The following is a 20,345-nucleotide window of genomic DNA, read 5'->3' as shown; positions in this document are numbered from 1 at the left end:
CAGAATTGCCAAATATTAATCGTTTCCAGAGATATCCAACGGGAGTCTCTTAGCTGAATCACCCTACGTCTAACTGTGACATCCGCAAGATGATCTTCTGTCATTTCCCTGAACAACGTTTGATATTAAACATGTTTTTAAGTACTTTCTCTCCACCCCCACAAAAGGGGCAGTTTTCAATTAATATAGAAGTAAAACAAGATGCAAATGCCATAGTATGGTATCTCATTCAGCAGGAGTCGGTGCAGACTCTTAAGATATAATAAGGGAACAGCACATAGTGAGATTTACAAGGTATTCGGAATATGTGTTGGTTACCATTGTTAAAGTCTGTTAATTGCGAACAGGTCATTACGTTTGAGCTCAGATTATCTTCTGCTCTCCCGCAAACACTTGAAACATTTATCTGGCCAAAATATCTACAGCAAATTGCAGGAAAGAGTGGATCTCTCCTGTGCATATACAGGCTTTGCTCAGTTATGTGGACTTGCGATTTAGTTACTTCAGCTGCTTCTCAATACCATTAGTCCTAAAAATGTTACATGTCTTTTCAGCACTAGAGCAGTGTATTATATCACTATAGTTGTCCTTTTTGTGAGGAATATTTAAAAATGAAGGGTGACTGAATGGGTTGAATGTAGTTTGAGAGAGCTGATAGAGTAGACAAAATGAGTAAGGTACTTGCTTACTTTTTCGTGTTTTAATCAGGTCACAAACTGTCAGTCCAGTATAGGGCCACGTCCGAGGCTTCTTTCTTGTGCAGCCATAAATCGTCGAGGTTCCACATGTAAGGGCAGTTTGGGCAGGCGAGCAGGTGCTCCATATCCTGCACAGCGCCACAGTCACACTTATCTGTGGTCCCAAGAACCCACCAAATCATATTTGTCTTCACTGGAATCCTGTCCATATTCGGTTCAGTGTCCTACATGTCTTCCAGTTTGTGCTGAATCCGCTGGGAACTTCCTGTCCAGGTGGGTAATCAGCTGGTGGTTCTTCTATTATCGTGGCCGAGAACCATTTACGGGATTTCAGTCGCCCGGGATTTACACTCACTGCCAGAAAGGGGACGCCGATCGTCAATAGTCTGTCTGAGCCTCTCTGTGAATTCATGTGATGTTCTTCGAGAGTTGGGATTCGCAAACCCGGCAACACTATATAGTTCTGGTAGGGAAATAGGTTTTATGAATCCCGTTGTTAATCGACATGTTTCATTAAGAATTATGTCGACCTTCTTTGCATGGCTTGATCTGGAACATACTGGGCTGTAGAAAAGCATAAGGCTTGTGCGGTGGTTCTTAATACGGAAGGTTTAGCACCCCATTTGCTGTCAGCTAGTTTCCGCAGAATGTTATTTCTGGCAGTTACCATTTGTCGCGTTTTTTCGCAATGGTAACTGTATGTCAGAGATCTATCAAGCACCACGCCCAGTTAAGTTGGTTTTTCGGTATGCTCCAGTGTGGTATTATTCCAAAAGACGTAAAGTTTACGGTTAGCTTGCCAGGATCGAAGGTGGAAGGCGCTGACTTGTGTTTCGGACGGGTTTGGCTTAAGAAAGTTGTTTTTATAATGCTCTGACATTTCTCTAAAACCTTTCTCCAGCTTCTGTTCTACATCCTAGAAAGGTCCTCCCCTGTGCCGTAATCTCCTGGTCATCCGCACACGGAAAATGTTTTGTACGCCTAGACATCGGTTCGTCGTTGGTCAGATTAAATAGGGAGGGCTCGAAAACGCTTCCTTGGGCCACATCTTTCCCCCACTGAGGACAACATAAAATCGTGTATTTTGTAATAGAAACTCGATAATCTTAACAAATTGATAGTCTATCAGTTCATGATAGAGCTTCTGGAGCAGCAGCATGTGGTTAATTGTATCATATGCAGAGATAAGGTAGACCAGCACTAGCCCTGTTATTTTATTTTCCTAACCTTCCTGTATATGTTCTGTTAAGCACAGAATTTCGCTAGTACATGATTGTCCAGGTCTAAAACCAGCTTGTTGAGGAATAAGTTTTATTTCAGTAGAGTCTGTCATACGATTTAAAATAAGTCTCTCATACAGTTTGTAAATATAACACAGCAGAGATATTGGGCGATATTTCTTTGGTGAATCAGATGACTTCCCGGGTTTCAAGAGTACCACTATCCTTGCCTTCCTCCACATCTTGGAGGTCTGACATGTTTCACGAGGTTGATTAAAAATTCGCAGGATCTAGTTCTTCGTGCCCGGTTCAAAGTGTTTAAGCTGCTCCGTGCTCATGTCATCCACCCCAGCTGCTTTGCCGCTTTTCATATTACTGAGACCCTTGTTGAATTCCTTCATTGTAAACGGTGTCAAAAACCTATTAGGTTCTGATTTTAAATTCCTTTTAAATTTTACTTTCTCTTGTGTTGTATTAGTCTTTCCATTCAGGAGCAGCTGATGAGCCACTTGATTAGATGTTACCGCGACACACTGTCTCCATCAAGTTTTTTTAATAAGATTCCAGGCTACTTTGTTGCTGTGTGACATATATATTCTCTCCAGCGTCTCCATCCATCTATTTTGCCGCGCTTCACTTAGCATTTCCATCAAAGCCGTACCACATGCTATTGTTTCTTGATTAAAGGGATCCTTTTGGTGTAACTCCTCGTACGTGGCTAGGAGATGCCTGGAGTCATGTGAGAGACCTGGGATGTACTTCTGTCGGCAGCCTCATGGTGTATGTTGTCTGGAGATTCTCTGTAGCATTTGCACAAATGCCTGGTAGTTCTCTGGGGTTAGAGTGAGGTTTACTAGGGCTTTATCAAGTTCCTCTGCGAGCTTCCCAACTGGCCTTTTTAAAATTAAATCTTCTGCGAAACGGTACTGTAGTGGTCTTGATTGCTGTATACACCTGTATCCCTACTGGTCTGTGCTGTGTTCGAGGTATAGGTTGATATACTACTTTAATACAGCAGTCTTTTATGTTTTAGCTGGCAATTCAGTTGTCGGAGGCTATATCCACGTTTCCATATTTTACTCGTGAAGGAGGGGGTAAATTTTGGATCATGGAGGATACTGAGGTTTCTTATTTCTATCCATTCCTCCAAGAGGTGTCCGTTCTCGTCTGTTTCACTATATCCCCAAGTGGTGCTGTGGCAGTTAAAATCTCCTAAAATGAATTTAGTGTTTTGGTTTATGAAGTTGTTTGGCGGGGTGAAAAATTTTTTCCTAAAGATTTATACACGGATGTTACTGTAAAGTTTCCAATTTCAGCTGTCAGAATTTAGATATCACTGGCTGTAGATTTTCCGACAGAAGCCACCGTCGTCCCAGCTCTAACGAATATGGCACTGCCGTGTTTAGGATGTGGTGCTTCCACAGCTGGTCGCATTCCTTGAATTCAGGTGTTTTTGCTTCTGCGGCTCTTGGATGCATAAGACATCCCATTTATGAACCTGGCAGAGTTCCGATAAGATGTCTTGTTTGTAATTTCCTCGACGTTTAGGCTTACAGTCGTCAGGATTGGCTCTGAGAAGTGCCTATTTGTTACCTTCTTCCAAGGTTTCAGGTGGTGGAAGGATTGGCCGTTATCATTATTGATAACGTTTCCAGGGGACGCGGGCATGCTATAGTCTGATGATGTCGCTATAGAGCACTCTCGCGGAGGCTCCTTCCTGGTCCCCCGTGAATCAGGCTGCAGCAGCAGGCTGAGACACAAGCACCGACAAGGAAGTAACCGATTTTTTGAAATTTTACGAGTTCCTAACCAGGACCGAATTCTATAGCTTCATCCGTGTGCTTTGATAGTTTAGTTTCTTCAGTTTATGCGTGTTGGTTTAATATTTAATAGAAACAGCTCTCACGTTTTCGTTTGTTTTGAAAAGTAAATCGATTTTTGACATATTACAACTTCCTAATCCGGAGTGAATTATTTAGTCTCACCTGAGTGCTTTGGCAGTTCCGTTTTTGAATCTGTGCGTATTAATCTCATTTATTAGACACAGTTCTTGCGTTTTCCTCTGTGTCTACAGTAGAGTTCTGTTGCGTGTCTCGACTGCCCTTTGTATGCCTGTGTAGTGTAGTTTTCCACGGTCTTTAGTATGGACAGAGACTGTGATGGCTGTGTGCGGATACGAGCCGAGTTGGTGACGCAGCCCTCTCAGCTCCAGGTTGTCATTGATTCCGTTACACAGGTTAAAGCTGCAGGGGACAGGTACCACTGTCGTGGGCCGGGCATGGGGATCCAACGGACGTCCAGCACGACACACGAGTCTATCAGTCCGCACTGCATTGTGGTTGAGCCTCTGGTCGAGTGGGAGGTCGCCTTTGGCTTCGCAGGCGCGAAAGACTTCCCAGGGGTCCGCACATAACGCCTTCCCACTCAGTGTAACAAACAGGTTTCAGAAGCTGTCTGTGGCTGACACTGCCCCTCAGCCAGATGTAGTCACTTGTCTTTCAGAAGAAACCTCTCATCCTGCAAGATCTGGGCAATCACAGATGGTGGGATTATTGGTAGTTGGGAGCTTTAATATCAGGCACGTTACGGGGCTCCAAAGGCACTTGGCAGCCAAATAGGGGAAGAAAGACAGTGTGCACTCTGCTTGCATACCATGTGCAATGGGTCCCTCTGCAGCAGGGTGCAGCCAACTGCAGACGGTGGCTCACTCTGGTTTCGAGTGTCTAACAGAGGTGGTAAAGGCTGCCAGTATTGTTTGCGAGATGAAAGCAGAGCTTTGCAGCGTAGGCGACAGAATCGATTGCGGACCTTTGGTACAGAGTTTGCCGTGGCGGCGGTATTCCCGATCGGTTTTAGATCGTTGGGCCTCCGAGTGCTGTTTCTTTCTCTGTTGCGGAGCGCCTCCTGGCGGCGGATGGCGCCGTCTCTGCCCTGTGGCGTGTGCGCGGGCAGTCAGGTTTGGGCGCGAGCGGCACGAGCATTGCCTTTTGCGTCGGACCGTGGGTCCCTCCGCGCTGTCGCTGGCCGGGGCTGGTGTTACTTGCTGCTCCCCGGGTCCGTGGTTGGAGTAGTCGCTTGATTACCAGCTTTCCTGCCCTGTCTGACTGTGCCTTGCTGAGGTCTGGGTGCCGATACTCGTGCTGGATCATCTTTCTCGTGGCGATCTCCCTGGACCGCGCCTTGGCAGGAGCTTGCGGCTCTGCTGCTCCCGGATGTAGTTTACAGGGGAGTACTTTTCCGTCCTCGGAAGTTTGGTGCTGTTTCTGTGTTTCAGCGTGCTATGGCTAAGAAGATTATCTTCGTTGTTACGATTGTGTCGGAAACGTAGGAAAACACCAGTGTGCGTGTATCTCAGCATTCTGTGGGGTGACGTACCTTACTTAGTGTATTTTTCTTGGCATTCTATTGTGCCGTTGCAGAACTTTGTTTAACCTCGTCCCTCGTTACTCTTCTTCAGAGTGCCTTTGGATCCTGTGGCCTGTAATTTCGCTTGTGCCAAGTTCCGGGGTTTTGGGGGATAATTGATTAAATTATGTTTTGGAATTTATGGGATTCTGGATGTTTGCCTGGAGTTTTGCTGGCCTGTGCCCGTACGATTTCCCGTTTCCTCGCCCGGGCGTCGTACGTAAAGTTTAAGATGAGTGAATTTTGGTAGTTCCCGTCCAGTGGTTCGGTGGGCCGCGTGACGATTTTTTTTTTCTTTTTTCACCCTGCCTGTCCTCCTATCTTCCTGGCTTAAGGTTGGCTCCTCTGTGCCCGTGCGCGATGCGCGAGTGTGTATGTGGGCGACAATGATCGATTCCTGACTTGTTTACCGTTTCTTGCCGATTTCTCTGCATAGACTGCCGAATCTGTAATTTGGTTTATGCCGTGTTATAGTTGCTTCAAGTTGGTCCGCACACTCCCCTTGCTAATGACATCTGCGCATCTATGAGATTGAACAATGTTTTAAACTATTGTAAGCTGGCGGTTGTCGCTGAGTGTGTTAAATTTTAACTTGTATTTGAGTTTTGGTGTAATTGTATTTTGTTAAATGAGCTAACTTTATCTTGCCTACTGCTGCAATGTCAGAAATGTTAAAATCTAGCCTTAGGCTCCTTGTGAATTTTTATGTTGGTAACTGAAGCAGCATTTTAGTGTAATGGTTTACCTTTTACGTTTTGGGGAAATTTTATCTTGGCAAATCCTTGAGGTTAAATTGTGCAACTTGTGTCTGTGATCTATGGAAATGTTGGGGTGGATTGCACTTTCTCATTAGGCCTATCACTTGTTGTTTTACTAAAAGCATTAATATCCCTATATTTGTTGAAAGTATATTTTTAAAAAAAAATTTAACAATCATAAATTTAATCTTACCTGTGAAGCCATATTTGTGGAGAGTTGTTATTTAAGTTTCATTGTCTTCCCAGCTTGCCCTTTGCTACTGTGTTGAAAGTGTTTGTTATTTTGATTAATCGCAGCTGCTTGCCTTAGAGAACTAAAGCTGATTTCGAAAGATTGAGAATTAGTGTAACTATTCACTCCACTAAAGCCACCCTGTTAAAAGAAAAATTCCCCCTTGTTCCCCGACCACGGCTCACAGAGGAGAGTGGAGAGTCTGAATCAGAGGCTCAGGTGGTTCTGCGCCCGTGTAGGCTGCAGATTCCTCGACTTAGGCGATTGTGTCGTTGGATTTCGGGTTCCGATGAATAGGTCAGGAGTCCGCTACACGCAGGAGGTGGTTACAAGGGTAGCAGGGGCCGTGTGGCGTGGACTAACCGGTTTTTTACGTTAGAGGGTCTCGGGCAAAAATAAGGGCTTCGCTATCAAAGGGTGCACGTCGAACACAGGAAGAACGTAGGTCTGGGAACCATCGGCATAGAAGATGTAAATTGTCGTAGTTGTGTTGCGAAAGTACCAGAACTTCAAGTGCTAGCAGAAAGCACTGATGCACAAATCGTTATAACCATTGAAATCTGGCTAGTTCAGCCGAAATTTTTGTGAAGAACCTAACGGTGTTCAGAAAGAGTAGGTTAAACACAGTTGGCAGTGGCGTGTTCGGTGCTGTTAGAAGAAATTTATCCTGTAGTGAAATTGAAGTAAATGGTTCCTGTGAGTTAGTATGGGCAGAGGCTATTCTTGACAACCGGAATAAAATAATAACTGGATCCTTTTAGCGACCGCCGAACTCTGATGATACAATTCCTGAAAGTTTCAGAGATAACTTGAGTTTAATTTCTAACACTTGCCTGACTCATTCAATTAAAGTTGTTGGTGGCTTTAATTTACTCTTGATACGTTGGCGAAAATACGTGTTGAAATCCGGAGGTGCGCATAAAACATATCCGAAACTGTACTAAAAGCATTATCTGAAAAATAGGTCGGGCAGTTAGCTTATGAGTCTAAGCGAATAGTAAATGATTCTGAAAATACACCTGAATTCTTAGCAACAAATAATCCTGAGCTAACAACGAGCATCAAAACGAACACAGAGATTAGTGAACAAAGCGTTGTAGTAGCGTGACTGAATATTGTAACCTCCAAATCCTCCACATGCAAACAAAGAATATACGTATTCGAAAAAGCAGATAAACATTCACTTGACGCCTTCCTCAGAGGAAATCTCCACTCCTTCCGAATTAACGTTTTACATGTAGACCACATGTGGCCTGAATTCAAAGGAATAGTATCAACAGCAATTCACAGATATTAACCAAATAAATTAACAAACCACGGAACCGATCAGCCTTGGTACACAGAACTGGTTAGAATATTGTTGCAGAAACAAATAAAAAAGCACGTCAAGTTTAAACGAACACAAAATCTCCAAGATTGACTGTTTACAACAGAAGCTCGAAATTTTGGGTGGACTTCAATACGAGATGCTTATTATGTTTTCCACAAGGAAATTTTGTCTCGAAACCTGGAAGATAATCCAAAGATATTCTGGTCGTATGTAAAGTATGCTAGCGGCAAGGCATAGTTAACGCCTTCCATGTACGATAGCAATGGAAATACAGCGCTGCCAAAACAGGGTTACTAAACACAGCCTTCCGAAATTTCTTCACCAAAGAAAACGACATAAATATTACAGGATTCGATTCAAGAACAGCTGCCAACATGAGTGACTTAGAAATAAATATCCTTGGAGTAATGAAGCAATTTAAATCACTTAATAAAACCAAGTCTTACAGTCCAGACTGTGTACCAATTAGGTACCTTTCAGATGATGCAATAGCTCCATACTCAACAACCATATACAACCGCTCGCTCGACGTTCCCAAAGACTGGAAAGTTGCACAGGTCACACTAACATTCAAGAAAGATAGTAGGGATAGTCCACTAAATAACAGGCCCGTATCATTAACATCGACATCGATGTGCAGCAAGATTTTGGAACATACATTGGGTTCGAACATTATGAATTACTTCAGAGATAACGGTCTATTGACACACAGTCAACACTGATTGAGAAAACATCATTTTTGTGAAACACACCTAGCTTTTTACACACACGAAATGTTGAGTGCTGTTCACAAGGATATCAAATTGATTCCGTGTTTTTAGATTTCTATAAAGCTTTTGACACTGTACCCCACAAACGGCTTTGTAGTCAAATTACATGCTTATGGAATATAGTCTCAGATATTTGATTTGATTCGTGATTTCCTGTCAGAGGGGTCACAGTTCGTAGTAACTGACGGAAAGTCATCTAGTAAAACATAAGTTATTTCTGGCATTCCCCATGGTAGTGTTACAGGCCCTCTGTTGTTCCTTAGCTATATAAACGACTTAGGAGACAATCTCAGCAGCCGTCTTCGGTTGTTTGCAGATGATGCTGTCGTTTATCGACTAATAAAGTCATCATAAAATCAAAACAAACTGCAAAACGATTTATAAAAGATATATGAATGGTGAGAAAAGTGGCAGTTGACCCTAAATAACGAAAAGTGTGAGATCATCCACATGAGTGTTAAAAGGAACTCGTTAAACTTCGGTTACACGATAAATCAGTCTAATCTAAAGGCCACAAATTCAACTAAATACATTGGTATTACAATTACGAACATCTTAAATTGGAAGGAACACGTAGAAAATGTTATGTGGAAGGCTAACCAAAGACTGCGTTTCATTGGCAGGACACTTTAAAAATGTAACAGACCTACTAAGGAGACTGCCTACACTACGCTTGTCCGTCCTCTTTTAGAATTCTGCTACGCGGTGTGCGATCCTTACCAGATAGAACTGACGGAGTACATCGAAAAAGTTCAAAGAAAAGCAGCACGTTTTGTATTATCGCGAAATACGGGAGAGAGTGTCACAGAAATGATACAGGATTTGGAATGGACATAATTAAAAGAAAGGCGTGTTTCGTTGCGACGGAATCTTCTCATGAAATTCAAATCACCAACTTTCTGTTCCAAATGGCTCTGAGCACTATGGGACTTAACTACTGAGGTCATCAGTCCCCTAGAACTTAGAACTACTTAAACCTAACTAACCTAAGGACATCACACACATCCATGCCCGAGGCAGGATTCGAACCTACGACCGTAGCGGTCACGCGGTTCCAAACAGACGCGCTTAGAACCGCACGGCCACACTGGCCGGCGACTTTCTGTTCTGAATGCGAAAATATTTTGTTGGCACCGACCTAAAAAGGGAGGAACGATCACCACTATAAAATAAGGGAAATCAGATCTCGTACGGAAAGATATACGTGTTCATTCTTTCCGCGCGCTATACGAGATTGGAATAATAGAGAATTGTGTAGGTGGTTCGATGAACCCTCTGCCAGGCACTTAAATGTGATATGCAGAGTACCCATGTAGATGTAGATGTAGAACTGTGGACGTACATGAGAGTCCATCACAGAGCTACAACTATCCCTTTACACCTGAAGGTACATTTGTTTAACAGGCCCTGAAATGACAAAATCAGCTAAACAATCGTAATCAGTCACCCACTTTTTAACACAAGTATTTATTTATTGCCAGACCTACTGATCGAAAGCGATAAATAGTAACGTGGCTTATAGCATTGGTTTAGTTTCAAATGTAACACACATAAGCAGCAGACACAATGGCAATATGTGAAGCCTTTCGGTCTTATTGGGATGTGTATGTAATAACCTTCTCATTTTCTTCCACCATTTCCACTGATATCTTATATCACCAACACTATTTAAAGTACTTTTCGAAAACAATAATAGCTTGTCTGGTAGTTGTGTCTGGCCGCTTCGGATATGAGGCGCTATGCGCGCTACAGTGCGCTGTGCTGGGCGCGCAGTCGTCGGGTGAAGCATGCCTGCAGCTGTGGTCACTTTTCTTTGATTGGCTGGCGCAAGGAGAGGCGGCAACACATGGGCTCACGTCACTTGCTTATAGTTGTAAATTGAGACCGAGAAGATGGAAGATTACTAAGTTTCCTTACATGAGTAACACGATATATTCGTACACAGCAGAGGGTTTATTTGGTACGATGACTTGAACTCATTCGTACACGTGCACGATATATTCGTAGACAGCAGAGGGTTTATTTGGTACGATGACTTGAACTCATTCGTACACGTGGTATAGGGGCAGCGTCTTTGACTAGTAATCAAAACGTCGGTCCCGAGTTCGAAAGTTGCCACTGCTTAAATTTTGTTTAATAATCAGCTTTGGTGGCCGAAGACTTCCGGCCTATCCTTCATTCTACCAACGGCCTTTTCTAAGAGGGCGGAAGAGCGGACACAGGTTCAGGGCACTCTCTTGTCCTTGGACAAGACGAAAGAATCAGCAATGACCAACGGCATGGGGATGCAGAAGGCAATGGAAACCACTGCATTAAAGACACGTAACGTGTATCCACAGGACATGTGGCCTGTAATTGAAGAAGTGTCATGATGATCTCTCCATTGACAAAAGATTCCGGAATAGTCCCCCATTCGGATCTCCGGGAGCGGACTGCCAAGGGGGAGGTTACTATGTGAAAAAGATTGAATAATTAACGAAAGGATAACGTTCTACGAGTCGGGGCGTGGAATGTCAGAAGCTTGAACGTGGTAGGGAAACTAGAAAATCTGAAAAGGGAAATTCAAAGGCTCAATCTAGATATAGTAGGGGTCAGTGAAGTGAAGTGGAAGGAAGACAAGGATTTCTGGTCAGATGAGTATCGGGTAATATCAACAGCACCAGAAAATGGTATAACAAGTGTAGGATTCGTTATGAATAGGAAGGTAGGGCAGAGGGTGTGTTACTGTGAACAGTTCAGTGACCGGGTTGTTCTAATCAGAATCGACAGCAGACCAACACCGACAACGATAGTTCAGGTATACATGCCGACGTCGCAAGCTGAAGATGAACAGATAGAGAAAGTGTATGAGGATATTGAAAGGGTAATGCAGTATGTAAAGGGGGACGAAAATCCAATTGTCATGGGCGACTGGAATGCAGTTGTAGGGCAAGGAGTAGAAGAAAAGGTTACAGGAGAATATGGGCTTGGGACAAGGAATGAAAGAGGAGAAAGACTAATTGAGTCCTGTAACAAGTTTCAACTAGTATGTAGCGAATACTCTGCTCAAGAACCGCAAGAGGAGGACGTAGATTTGGAAAATGCCGGGTGATACGGGCAGATTTCAGTTAGATTACATTATGATCAGGCAGAGATTCCTAGATCACATACTGGACTGCAAGGTGCACCAGGAACAGATATGGGCTCAGATCACAATGTAGTAGTGATAAAGAGTAGACTGATGTCTAAGAGATTAGTCAGGAAGAATCAATACGCAAAGAAGTACTAAGGAATGACGAGATACGCTGGAAGTTCTCTAAGGCTATAGATACTGGAATTATGAATAGCTCAGTAGGCACAACAGATGAAGAGGACTCAACATCCCCAAAAAAGAGCAATCACAGATGTTGTAAAGAGAAACGTAGACACGGAGAAGGTAACTGCGAAGAAACCATGGGTAACGGAAGAAATACTTTATGTGATAGATGAAAGAAGGACGTACAAAAAATGTTCAGTGAAGTTCAGGAATACAGAAATACAAGTCGGTGAGGACTAAAATAAATAGGAAATATAGGGACGATAATACGAAATGGCTGCATGAAAAATGTGAAGAAACCGAAAAAGAAATGATTGTCGGAAGGACTGACTCAGCTTATAGGGAAGTCAGAACAACCTTCAGTGAAATGAAAAGCAAGACTGGTAACATTAGGAGTGCAACGGGAATTCCACTGTTAAATGCAGAGGAGACAGCGAATATATGGAAAGAGTACGCTGAAGGCCTCAATGGGGAGTGAAGCTTTGTCTAATGTGGTAGAAGTAACAGGAGTCGATTTAGAAGAGATAGTGGATCCAGTATTACAATCAGAATTTGAGAGAGCTTTGGAGGACTTAAGATCAAGTAACACAGAAGGGATAGATAACATTCCATCAGAATTCCTAAAATCATTGGGGGAAGTGGCAACAAAACGACTATTCACGTTGGTGTGCAGAGTGTAAGAGTCTAGCGACATACCATTTGACTTTCGGAAAAATATCACCCCCACAAAGTTGAAGACAGGAAGACCTGACAAGTGCGAGAATTATCGCACAATCAGCTTAACAGCTCATACATCTAAGTTGCTTACACGAATAATATACAGAAGAATGGAAAAGAAAACTGAGTGTGTGCTAAATTAAGGTCAGTTTGGCTTTAGGATAGGTAAAGGCACGATATAAACAATTCTGACATTGCGGATGATAATGGAAGTAAGACTAAAGAAAAATCAAGACACTTTCATAGGATTTATCGACCTGGAAAAAGCGTTCGACAACGTAAAAAGGTGCAAGATGTTCGAAATGATGAGAGAAACAAGGGTAAGCTATAGAGAGACGGGTAAATACAATATGTGCAAGAGCCAAGAGGGAATAATAAGGGTGGACGGCCAAAAGTGAAGCGCTCAGATTAAAAAGGGTGTGAGACAGAGATGTAGTCTTTCGTCCCTACTGTTCAATGGATACATCGAAGACGCACTGGTGGAAATAAAAGGAAGGTTCGGGGGTGGAATGAAAAATTCAAGCTGAAAGGATATCAGTGATACGATTTGCCGACGACATTGCTATCCTAATAAGAACAGAATATGGATTGAGAGTAAACAGAAGAAAGACGAAAGTAATGAGAAGTAGCACAGATGAGAACATAGAGAAACTTTACATCAGGGTTAATGGTCACGAAGTAGATGAAGTAAAGGAATTCTGATACCCATGCCAAGAAACAAACAAGTGACGCACAGAGCAAGGAGGACATCAAAAGCAGACTAGGACTGGAAAAAAGGGGATTCCAGTCCAAGAGAAATCTATTAATATCAAATATAGGCCTTAATTTAAGAAATAAATTTCTGAGAATGTACGTTTGGAGCACAACGTTGCATGGATCTGAAACATCAACTTTTGGGAAACCAAAACAGAAGAGAATCGAAGCATTTGAGAAGTGGTGTTACAGACGAATGTTGAAAATTAGGTGTACTGTTAAGGTAAGGCTGAGGAAGATCTGCGCAAAATCGGAGAAGAAAGAAATATGTGGAAAACACTGACAAGGAGAATGGACAGGAGTGATAGGACATCTATTAAGACATCAGGGGCTGACCTACATGGTAACAGAGGGAGGTGTAGAGGGCAAAAACTGTAGAGGAAGACAGAGATTGGAATAAATCCAACAAGTAACTGAGGTTGTAGATTGCAAGTGCTACTATGAGATGAAGAGGTTGGCACAAGAGAGGATTTGTGGTGGGCCGCATCAAACCAGTCAGAAGACTGACGACTCAAAAGAAAGAAAAAAAGAGAGAAAAGAAAAAAGGAACACTTGAGCTCGTCGTAGGTTGCGTTCCAAAAATGAGGAGCATAGAGACAGGAGTGATGACACTTTCTGCAGGACCTGATCATCATTTTGCAGGACAATACTCAAACACGTACAGTGCAAGCTGTTACTGATTTCTTTGACTTATGGGGCTGCTAAGTGCTGTACTAACTACTGCACTCCCCTGACTTTAGCCCTCGTAAGTTCAATTCGATTTCTAAACTGAAGGAAACACTTCACGGCATTCGCTTCTCAACTGCTACAAATTCTTCGGGCAATAGACCGCGCCGCTCGAGCTGTCAACACAACTGGGGCTGCTAAGAGTATCCTACGACTCCCATATCACTGGCAACGGGCTATACACAATGCTGGTGACTACTTTGAAGGTCAATAAAACTTTGAAACACGTATCTATTTTGCACGAGCTGTAAATAAATAGTTGCCTCTATTAAAGATCCAACCCTCGAACATACAGCTGTGTGAGTGTTTGTGTGTGTGAGTGTGTTGTTGGTGCGTGTGTGTGTGTACGTGTGTGTGTGTGTGTGTGTGTGTGTGTGTGCGTGCATGTGTGTGTGTGTGTGTGTGTGTGTGTGTGTGTGTGCGTGTTTGAGGCCGGCTCGTAAGTTACGCTGCAAACCGAATAGAACTGACTCCATAAATTTCATCAGCGTTGCAGACATAAAAGCGGCTGGAAAATTCCCCGCGGACGCGACCGCCGCCGCCCGCCGCCGCGTGTCGTGTTTTATGTGCGCGGGCACGCGGCGGTGGCCGCCGGGTGGCGTACCGGCAGGCGCGCGTCTGCCGCGCGGGCCCCTGAACTTGACCCTGGGGGCGGCCAGAGCGCTCCAGACGTCGGCGCCCCGCTGCCTGTCTGCTCCAGCGCCAGCCGGCCGGCTCCTGGACCTCCCCCTCCCCGCCCCCCCCCCCCTCCAGCGCTCCAGCACTCCACACTACCTAACACAAACGCACATGCTACTACGTCCGTCGCCGGCTCCCCCACCTCCGCGGCGTACACCTCGGCGGCCGGCGCTGCAGCCGCAACTGTCACCGCTGCAGCTGATTGTCTTAAATTCTGCACGCCCCGGGCGCGCGCTTACCCACTTCCTCAGCTGCTTCCCACGGCCCCTGCGCCGCCGACGCCACAACCGCTGCCGTCGCCGTCGCCGCCGCCGCCGCCACCTCGTCCTTCGACCACGTGGGAGTTTTGTTCGTCTGGCCTCTGCCGTCTGGGTCGGTCACGACCCTCTCGCCCCGCCGTCTCGTTCCGTCTGGTTCGACTGCTGTCTGGCCTCGAATATCCTCAAAGCTTCGCGGCTTCACACTAAGCCACTTTTGTCGGCTGCAGTTCAACTCTATCCTTCGATACGAACCGCCACCTTTGATCCGTCACGTGGAACGTGGCATTCGTTAAAGAGCTGAAGCTTTTAATCGTTTAGAGATTAAACATTATGATTGGTTGTGCTAGTAACGAGCGGAAATAATGATACCAATTACGGGAACTTCGAAGCCACAATAATATAAGCATTTTAACGACTAAATATCAAAACCGATTTTGATTAAATTTTGTATAAATATAGCATGAACGCTGTGTAAAAAATATACTTTAGATTTTAAATGGTTCAAATGGCTCTGAGCACCATGGGACTTAACTTCTGAGGTCATCAGTCCCCTAGAACTTAGAACTACTTAAACCAAACTAACCTAAGGACATCACAAACATCCATGCCCGAGGCAGGATTCGAACCTGCGACCGTAGCGGTCGCGTGCTTCAAGACTGTAGCGCCTAGAACCGCTCGGCCATCCCGGCCGGCCTTTAGATTTTATTTATGGTTTAGTAATATACAGCGTGTTACAAAAAGGTCCCGCCAAACTTTCAGGAAACATTTCTCACACACAAATATAGAAAAGATGTTATGTGGACATGTGTCCGGAAACGCTTAATTTCCATGTTAGAGCTCATTTTAGTTTCGTCAGTCTGTACTGTACTTCCTCGATTCACCGCCAGTTTGCCCAATAGAAGGAAGGTAATGTTGACTTCGGTACTTCATTGCTCTACAGTACTAGTACCAAGCACATCAGTACGTAGCATCAACAGGTTAGTGTTCATCACGAACGTGGTTTTACAAAAAAATGGTTCAAATGGCTCTGAGCACTATGGGACTCAACTGCTGAGGTCATTAGTCCCGTAGAACTTAGAACTAGTTAAACCTAACTAACCTAAGGACATCACAAACATCCATGCCCGAGGCAGGATTCGAACCTGCGACCGTAGCGGTCTTGCGATTCCAGACTGCAGCGCCTTTAACGGCACGGCCACTTCGGCCGGCGTGGTTTTGCAGTCAGTGCAATGTTTACAAATGCGGAGTTGGCAGATGCCCATTTGATGTATGGGTTAGCACGGGGCAATAGCCGTGGCGTGGTACGTTTGTATCGAGACAGATTTCCAGAACGAAGGTGTCCCGACAGGAAGACGTTCGAAGCAATTGATCGGCGTCTTAGGGAGCACGGAACATTCCAGCCTCTGACTCGTGATTGGGGAAGACCTAGAACGACGAGGACACCTGCAATGGACGCGGCAATTCTTCTTGCAGTTAACGATAACGCTAATGTCAGCGTCAGAGAAGTTGCTGCTGTACAAGGTCACGTTGACCACATCACTGTATGGAGAGTGCTACGGAAGAACCAGTTGTTTCCGGGGCCATGTACAGCGTGTGCAGGCACTGTCAGCAGCTGATTGGCCTCCACGAGTACACTTCTGCGAATGGTCACCCAACAATGTGTCAATCCTCATTTCAGTGCAAATGTTCTCTTTACGGATGAGTCTTCATTCCAACGGGATCAAATCGTAAATTTTCACAATCAACATGTGTGGGCTGACGAGAATCCGCACGCAATTGTGCAATCACGTCATCAACACAGATTTTCTGTGAACGTTTGGGCAGGCATTGTTGATGATGTCTTGATTGGGCCCCATGTTCTTCCACCGACGCTCAATGGAGCACGTTATCATGGTTTCATACGGGATACTCTATCTGTGCTGCTAGAACATGTGCCTTTACAAGTACGACACAACATGTGGTTCATGCGCGATGGAGCTCCTGCACATTTCAGTCGAAGTGTTCGTACGCTTCTCAACAACAGATTCGGTGACCGATGGATTGGTAGAGGCGGACCAATTCCATGGCCTCCACGCTCTCCTGTCCTCAACCCTCCTGACTTTCATTTTTGGGAGCATTTGAAAGCTCTTGTCTACGCAACCCCGGTACCAAATGTAGATACTCTTCGTGCTCGTATTGTGGACGACTGTGATACAATACGCCATTCTCCAGGGCTGCATCAGCGCATCAGGGATTCCATGCGACGGAGGGTGGATGCATGTATCCTCGCTGACGGAGGACATTTTGAACATTTCCTGTAACAAAGTGTTTGAAGTCACGCTGGTACGTTCTGTTGCTGTGTGTTTCCATTCCATGATTAATGTGATTTGAAGAGAAGTAATAAAATGAGCTCTAACATGGAAAGTAAGCGTTTCCGGACACATTTCCACATAACATATTTTCTTTCTTTGTGTCTGAGGAATGTTTTCAGAAAGTTTGGCCGTACCTTTTTGTAAAACCCTGTATATACAAACATTAAAAACCTACTACATGTCAAAATTTTAAGTATAGCTCTCCAGCGTAAAATAACACAAACGAGAACAGCTATGTATGAATATCAAGTTCTTTTTCATACTTTTTCACATCGATCGTCGGTGTCAGGAAGTTTTCGAAAGGAACCTTGTAGGCACGTGCTGAACATGTTGATACAACTCGAGCAACTGTCTTTCGTTCCGCTCCAGTCACACGATGGTGGTGACGATTTGCCGCATTTGTTCAGAGTATCTGCACATTCTGCAAATCTTCCATGGCCCGTTCGGATGCGGATCAGGATAGTCCAAACAACCCGGGGGCTTCTGAATGCAGGACAACTTCGAGCACAGTTTTGTTGCGAGCTGCGTTTAACTTTTTCTATGGAACTGAACTCAACTTCTGTGATAGTCCTGGCTGTGTTGAGAGTAGGATATCGCGATCTTGGTCTTTTTCTCCCCGCAGGGAATACATCGTTCAATATTGGAAGGTCGCTGTTTTCAGCAGTCTTCTAGTATTCACGCAGTAGCACGCCCTTCCGTCTGATGTCAGGAGGTGGAAAGTGGCTCAAGATAGGTAACTAGTATGTGAGGCTATATCGGATCGACTTATCAGTGCGCAAGGCCTCGTTAAGTTGTCCGTCTATCTTTTTCACCGGTGGGCTGTTAAGCCAAAGAGACGAACAGTACTTTGCTGCTGAGCATACCAATCCGAAGGCCGATACACGAAGAATGTGTGCTGATGATCCCCAACGAGTGTCACAGAGTTTATGGAGAATGTTGTTTCTGCTATTTCCTGGCTGTGAGGGCGGGTCGTGAGTCGTGCTTGATTAGCTCAGTTGGTAGAGCACTTGCCCACGAAAGACAAAGGTCACCACTTCGAGTCTCTGTCCGGCACACAGTTTTAATCTGCCAGGAAACTTCATATCAGCGCACACTCCGCTGCAGAATGGAAATCTCATTCTGGAATGTTGTTTCTACTTTCGAGCTCAGTTAATGCTTGTGTCAAATGCTCCTTAAAGGAAAGTGTCCTACCTAACGTGACCCCGAGGTATTTTAGGTGCATGTTAAAATGAAGTTTATCGTCCTCAAAGAAGACATCCAATACTCTGTGTGCCAATCCATTCGACAGATGAAAAAATGAAACTTCTGGTTTGAGTTTGGTTGTAACCTCTTTTTACGGAAATATTCACTTAAGATGTCTAGACCAGAAGATAGGATTTCTTCAGTTCTTTCAAAGGTTTTATTTTGGGAAGCTATTGCGGAGTCGACCCGCATAGCCAAACCTTCTGCACTGTGTTTGAGGAATATCAGATATACATACATTAATCAAAAGAGCAGCAAGAATGGATCCCTGTGGTACGCCATTATTGAATACTTTTGGGCAGCAAGTGTCTTCCCATGTGGTTAACTGTAAATGTCCTCCCAGCTAATATGTTGCCAGTTGATTTCGTCGTCCGTTTGCATGGAACAAGTTGTAATAATTTACAAAGCAGCCCATGCCTCAAAACCGTGTCATATTCTGCGCTTAGATCAGCGAAAGCAACTGTTGTTGCCTGCCTCCATTTGGTATCTTGCTTCAATAAATGTTATCATCACTAAGGCTCGATCAGCGCACCTCCGTCCAGGTCGGAATCCAGCTTGCTCCATAGGAAGGTTCTGAAAGATCAGAAGACTAATGTGACTGTGCATCATTTTTTCAAGAAACTTATAAATAGTGCTCAAAAGTGTCATTAAGCGATAGTTCTAAGGCTGGTCAGAAGCCTTGCCGGGCTTCAGTATTGTTATGATTTTTCATTGCTTCGTTTTTAATGGGACTGAACCAAGTATCATAATCTCAGAGAAGAAATCTGCCAGCCGTCTTTTTGCATAGTTTCCAGTATGCAGAGAAATTCTTGCTGAGAAAATTTGTTCAAAAAACTCCGCTATTCGATACTACCCAGCCTTGTCATTTAAGAGTTAATTATAATTGAGCTGTGCTTTAGAATCGATATCTGCAGGTCATTAAAACTCTTTGCGTCTCATTTCCTAGCGACACGTCCGCCAGCGTCCCGCCAATGGCAGTACGACCGCACGCCCGGCTCATGTAATGACACGTGCGCTCCTGTTCAGCACAGTAATTAGGGGGTGCTTACCGAGGATTGAGATCTAGTTCGTGGCGTCAGGGATGCCTGTGAAAAGTGTAGCTACCATATTAGAAGAATTATTGCTTCCCTCTGCCTTCACGGTCGTGGATTTTCCCCTTCACAAATGTTTTGGCACGTGTTTTTTTCCCCTACTGAAGCAGAAATAAAAGACAGTCGAAGGAGATGAGCACTTTTTGTTACGTGGGACTGAAGGCTAGCTGTGATTCGTGAAAACTATTTTTTATTGAGTGAAGCTATGTTTTAAAAATACAGTTTGTGTTCTCGCATGTAACGCTGCCTAGCGCTTTTAGTAATGATTACTATTTTGTCTTAGTACCCAGTGCGGATCATTATTCCGGGTTACCAGTAAATATCCGAGCTATTTTCAGACTGCTTGTAAGAGACAAACAGACTGTTTTTATGGGCTGTAGATGGCCGTATGCCAGTTTTGAGTAAATTAGTATTGCTGTCTGCTAAGGGCCTTGCCACAGTGGTGAGACCGGTTCCGTCAGGTCACTGGCGTTAGGCGCTGTTGGGCTGGGCTAGCACTTGGATGGGTGACAATCCGGTCTGCCGAGCGCTGTTGGCAAGCAAGGTGTACTCAACCCTTGTGAGGCAAAGTGAGGGACTACTTGATGGAGAACTAGTTGCTCCAGTCCCGTAAACTGACATGCGACTGGGAGAGCCGTGTGCTGACATGTCCATCCATTTCCGCCTTTGGTCTAAGGATGACACGGCGGTCGGTCGGTACCCGTTCGAGCTTCATGGCCTGTTCGGGCGGAGTTTAGAATTTTGTTATTGTTGCCTGTAGTTGTTGGATGCAGTACATATATGTTTCTTTCAGTGATGTTTTAAAGCTGTTCGATAATT

Source organism: Schistocerca americana, chromosome 2 (assembly GCF_021461395.2).
Source record: "Schistocerca americana isolate TAMUIC-IGC-003095 chromosome 2, iqSchAmer2.1, whole genome shotgun sequence".
NCBI lineage: Eukaryota > Metazoa > Arthropoda > Insecta > Orthoptera > Acrididae > Schistocerca > Schistocerca americana.
The sequence above is the reverse complement of the archived record's forward strand: the minus strand, read 5'-3'. Positions refer to the sequence as shown.